The sequence below is a fragment of the Glycine max genome, chromosome 1 (assembly GCF_000004515.6).
Source record: "Glycine max cultivar Williams 82 chromosome 1, Glycine_max_v4.0, whole genome shotgun sequence".
NCBI lineage: Eukaryota > Viridiplantae > Streptophyta > Magnoliopsida > Fabales > Fabaceae > Glycine > Glycine max.
This window is the reverse complement of record NC_016088.4, coordinates 26,853,123-26,859,122: the sequence shown is the minus strand read 5'-3', so window position 1 is coordinate 26,859,122 and position 6,000 is coordinate 26,853,123. Positions and strand designations below refer to the sequence as shown.

General features: G+C 40.2%; 1 non-coding gene across 1 annotated transcript; it reads left to right on the top strand.

The window, feature by feature from the left end:
• Positions 1-4,921: 4,921 nt before the first annotated feature.
• On the top strand, positions 4,922-5,028 carry LOC112997887 (small nucleolar RNA R71). The gene has a single exon (XR_003262944.1). It is a non-coding gene; the product is annotated as a small nucleolar RNA R71 (small nucleolar RNA).
• Positions 5,029-6,000: the final 972 nt, after the last annotated feature.

The window sequence follows — 6,000 nt, the reverse complement described above, 5'->3', positions numbered from 1 at the left end:
TTTATGAGGAATGGCTTAAGTCGGTGTCCGTTGACCTTGAAGCTCTTGTTTGTGGAGTCGCTTTTGATCTCAACTGTACCATAAGGAAAAACATTAGTAACAACAAAAGGACCAATCCACTTAGACCTCAACTTACCATTCATGAGTCCAAGCCTAGAATTATACAATAACATTTTTTGCCTGACCATGAAGTCCTTCTTAATTATCATGCTATCATGGAATTTCTTGGTCTTTTCTTTGTAGAACTTGGCATTCTCGTAGGCTTCTAGGCGGATCTCATTTAACTCACTCAGTTGCAACTTTCTTTCCTCTCCAGCTTGATCCATAGAGAAGTTGCAGGTCTTCACTGCCCAGTATGCTTTGTGCTCAATCTCCACTGGAAGATGACATGCCTTTCCAAAGACAACCCGATATGGAGACATTCCTATGGGTGCTTTGTAGGCAGTCCGATGTGCCCAAAGAGCATCATCAAGCCTGGTACTCCAATCTTTTCTGCTTGGTTGCACAATCTTCTCTAAAATTCGCTTGATCTCCCTGTTAGAAATTTCTGCCTGTCCATTGGTTTGGGGGTGGTATGGTGTGGATACTCTGTGTACAACCCCGTACTTTTTAAGCAAGGCATGCATTGATTTGTTTCAAAAATGGGTTCCTTGATCACTAACGATTGCTTTAGGTACTCCAAACCTGCAAAACAGATTAGATTTGACAAAATGTGCAACAACCTTAGCATCATTAGTTCTAGTGGGCTTGGCTTCCACCCATTTTGAAACATAATCAACTGCAAGGAGAATGTAAACATAACCAAAAGAGACAGGAAAATGGCCCATGAAATCTATGCCCTAGACATCAAACACCTCACAAAATAGCATAGGTTGCTGAGGCATTTGTTGTCTCCATGTAAGTGCACTTCCTGCTCTCTAACATTGCTCACAAGTGCTACAAATCTTCCACGCATCTTTAAAGATGGTGGGCCAATAAAAGCCACAGTCAAGCACTTTGCGAGCTGTCCTTTGAACACCCAGATGACCTCCCGGTGCGGAAGAATGACAGAACCGTAGGATTGAGTCAGTCTCATGATCTGGAATGCATCGTCTAATGACCTGATCACTGCACAATTTCCACAAGTAGGGGTCATCCCAAATAAAATGCTTAGCATCACTTTTAATTTTATCTTTTTGAGCCTTAGATGCTAAGGGAGGAAAAACAGAAGCAACTAAATAATTGACAATGTTAGCAAACCAGGGAGTAGAAGAAGAATCAGAAATACTATACAATATATACAAATGATCATCTGGGAAATCATCCGGAATGAGTGAATCCTCATCAGACACACGTTCAATCCGACTCAAATGATCAGCAACTAAATTTTGTGCTCCGCTCCTATCACGGATCTCCAAGTCAAACTCTTGGAGCCAGAGCATCCATCGGATCAACCTAGGCTTAGAATCAGCCTTCTTTAACAAGTACTTTAGAGTTGCATGGTCAGTATAAACAATAATGCGAGTACCAAGCAAATAAGAACGAAATTTTTCAAGAGCAAAAACTATGGCTAGTAGCTCTTTCTCAGTAGTAGTATAATTCGCTTGGGCAGCATCTAAAGTCCTAGAAGCATAATATATCACCCTAGGCAATTTATCAATTTTCTGAGCAAGGACAGCCCCTAATGCATAATTTGATGCATCACACATAAGCTCAAAAAGGGTTGTCCAGTCAGGTGCCTGGATGATGGGGGTGGTAGTAAGTGCTCTTTTGAGGCAATCAAAAGCCTCTTCGCATTTATCATTAAAGTCAAACTCCACCTCCTTTTGCAACAAGTTGGACAGTGGAAGGGCTACTTTGCTAAAATCTCTTATAATGCGCCTGTAGAATCCTGCATGACCAAGAAAAGATCGCACCTCTCGCACACAAGAGGGGTAAGGCAATTGTGATATAACAGAAATTTTTGCAGGATCTACTTCAATGCCCTTATTGGAAATAATGTGGCCTAAAACTATACCTTGCTCAACCATAAAATGACATTTTTCAAAATTTAGAACAAGGTTAGTTTCAATGCATCTATTCAAAACCTTTTCCAGACTATCCAAACAAACATCAAAAGAGGATCCATATACAGTGAAATCATCCATAAACACCTCTATGCAATTTTCTAAAAAATCACTGAAAATACTAATCATGCACCGCTGGAAGGTACCAGGGGCATTGCACAGGCCAAAAGACATCCTCCTATAGGCAAAAGTGTCGAAGGGGCAGGTGAATGTGGTTTTTTCCTGATCCTCAAGAGCAATAGTGATTTGCATATAACCAGAAAAACCATCAAGGAAACAGTAGTGAGATTTACCTGCCAGGCGTTCAAGCATCTGGTCAATGAATGGCAGGGGAAAATGGTCCTTTTTGGTAACCTAGTTCAGCCTCCTAAAGTCGATGCAAACTCTCCAACTATTCTGCACCTGAGTAAGAATCAGCTCCTCCTTCTCATTTTTTTATCACGGTGAGACCGGTTTTCTTCGGGACTACCTGGACAGGACTCACCCATTGGCTGTCGGAGATAGGATAAATGATTCCAGCTTGCAAAATCTTGGTTATCTCCTTCTTCACTACATCAAGAATCACCGGGTTGAGTCTTCTCTGTGGCTGTCTTATTGGTTTAGCCCCATCCTCCAAATTTATTCGATGCATACATGTGGATGGGCTAATACCAGGAATGTCCGCCAAGGTCCAGCCTATAGCCATCTTATGCTTCTTGAGAACAGATAACAATGTCTCCTCTTGCTCTTCAGCAAGGGAGGTAGATATAATTACTGGAAAACTTTTGCTATCATCCAAGTAAGCATATTTTAAATTTGATGGCAGAGGCTTCAATTCTGGTGGGGCCGGCTGGATAGTGGTAGAAAGAGATGGTTTCTTAGCCTGTACCTCATAAAGAAAGTCAGAGGTATGTGTACTTCCTGAAAAATGGTTAGTTCTATCTGACTCTATAAAATCAATCTCAAGAGGTAAAACATCACCAGACATGCAATCAATATCAATTTCAGATTCACTCTCAGCATCAAATTCAGACATATGATCAAGTACAATTTCAGACTCAATGCATGAAGAGTGAGAAACATACAAATTAGAATAAAGATCAGTCATGTATTCATCAACAACATGGTCAATTATTTCAGCACAAAATACAGAAAGATCTTTAGATGGGTGTTTCATAGCATTAAGAATATTAAAATGAACAGTTATATCACCAAACTCCATAGATAGTGTGCCTGCATATACATCTATCTTAGTTCTAGCAGTTTTCATAAAGAGTCTGCCTAGAATGATGGGAACTGATCCTTGAGAAAATCCCTCCTCCATATTCAAAATATAAAAATCAACAGGGAAAATCAGTTCACCCACTCTAACTAAGACATCCTCTATGAAACCAGCAGGATAGGCAACACTTCTATTAGCTAAATAAATTACCACATCAGTTGATTGTAAAGGACCTAGAGATAGAGAATTAAAAATAGACAGAGGCATAACACTAATAGAAGCTCCTAAATCTAGCATGGCATTGTCAAACTTAATGTTCCCTATAATACAAGGTATGTTGAATGTACCTGGATCTTTACATTTTTCAGGGATTTGGGGGACAAATTTACCAATCAATGCAGAGACATTTCTGCCCATGCTAATTCTTTCACTTCCTTTAAGCTTCCACTTATTAGTGCACAACTCCTTCAAGAATTTAGCATATCTTGGAATTTGCTTTATTGCATCCAGCAAAGGTATGTTTACCTCTACTTTTCTAAATGTTTCCAAGATCTCCTTCTCTGCCTCTTCCATTTTTTTGTTGGAAATCGCTCTTGGAGGGAATGGAAGAGCGATATGCTGCTTCTGCAAATCCGAATTACCAGTGGAAGATTCACATGCACATAAATTGTTAGGTAACTTACTCTTTAGATTTTTGTCATCATCTTTTTCTGGAGTAGAGTGAAGTTGGGCAGGTTCATTTGCGGATGAGGAAGGTGCTACTGGTTGAGGTCCTTAACACTGCTTTCCCGACCTTAATGAAATGACACTCACATTTTTGGGATTCTGGACAGATTGAGAAGGCAGCTTGTCAGAATTCTGGGACTGTTGTTGATTTAACTGTGTAGCCAATTGTTCCATCTGATTAGTTAAGCTCTGAATGGAGGCTCTTATCTCTTGTTGAAACTGCATGTTTTGCATAGTCATTTGCCTCACAAGTTCTTCAAGGGAAGGTTGTGGAGGAGCATCAACTGTTTGCTGTTTCTGGGGCTGTTGCGGTTGTTGTTGTTGTTGTTGTTGCTGGATTGGTGGAGGAACGTATGGTTTGCTTGGGCCAGCAGTATTCTGAAAATAAGGCTGTTGTTGTTGCTGCTGTTGTGGAGGACTCGACCATCTAAGGTTGGGATGATTCCTCCACCCGGGATTGTACCTGTTGCTGGAGAGGTCATAATTGTTCTGTTGTGGCTGACTTTGCTGCTGAGATTGAGGAGGTCTATTGTAGATGTTGGCAGCATATGCTTCAGGCTGTTCAATTGCTACAGATTGCTGCACAGAAGGGCAAAGGTCTGTATGGTGGTCGGCAGAGGAGCATAAACCACAGAGTCTTGCGACAGGTGCAGATTTCTGATTCATGGCCAGTTAGGTTACCAAGTTAACCAAGACATCTAGTTTACCTTCAAGCTTCTTAGTTTCAGATGATGCAGATGAGTTTGTGGCTACCTCATGCACTCCTCTAATGACTATAGCATCATTTCTAGCGCTAAACTACTGGGAGTTTGAAGCCATCTTCTTAATTAAATTTCTGGCTTCAACAGGAGTCATGTCTCTAAGGGCTCCACCACTGGCAGCATCTATCATACTTCTCTCTATGTTATTGAGTCCTTCATAAAAATATTGGAGAAGAAGCTGCTCCGAAATCTGATGGTGAGGGCAACTGACACATAGTTTTTTAAATCTCTCCCAGTATTCATATAGGCTCTCCCCACTAAGTTGTCTAATACTTGAAATATCCTTTCTGATGGTTGTGGTCCTGGAAGCAGGGAAATCTTTTTCTAAGAATACTCTCTTGAGATCATCCCAGCTCGTGATGGACCTTGGAGCAAGGTAATATAGCCAATCCTTTGCCACTCCCTCTAAAGAATGAGGAAAGGCCTTCAGAAATATGTGATCCTCTTGGACATCTGGTGGTTTCATGGTGGAGCAAGCAATGTGGAATTCTTTCAGGTGTTTGTGTGGGTCTTCACGTGCAAGGCCATGAAACTTTGGAAGCAAATGGATCAGTCCAGTTTTAAGAACATATGGGACATCCTCATCAGGGTACTGGATGCACAGGCTTTCGTAGGTGAAATCAGGTGCAGCCATTTCCCTTAGAGTCCTCTCATGGGGTGGAGGTTTTTCCATGTTCTTAGAATGTTCACAATCAAAATGTTCAAAATTATAATGCTCAAAATCAGGATGTTCAAAATCACTAATAACAGAATGCACAGACTCTCCAGTAACAGAATGCTTAGGATGTTCAAAAGGTATAAAATGATGTCTAACTAATCTATGAAAAGTCCTATCTATCTCAGGATCAAAGGGTTGTAAGTCAGATGGATTTCCTCTAGTCATACACTACATTTAGCATGCACACAACTAGTTGTCTTCTTATGCAAGTAACAATGTAGGTTTGAACTGCAGCTACCATTAAATCATATCCAAATCACTTGAAATTTTGTGAGCAACCTTATAAAATGATGAAAAGAAAGCACAAAAAATTTCAAACAAAAATTCAAAGTCTAACTATAGAAGCTAAAAATGATAAGTTAAGAAAAATAAGAGAATAATACTTGGAAAATAAAAAACTTTTGACAGAATCGCAATTTTTGGAAGAAGGAGACCTCATCCCACCATAGGCGGGCTTCTAAAGCATGGGAAATTTTTTTCTACCCCAAATACATATATAATAATAGCGATTCTGATAACCGAAGCAAAAGTTATGGCCGTTTGAAGTTT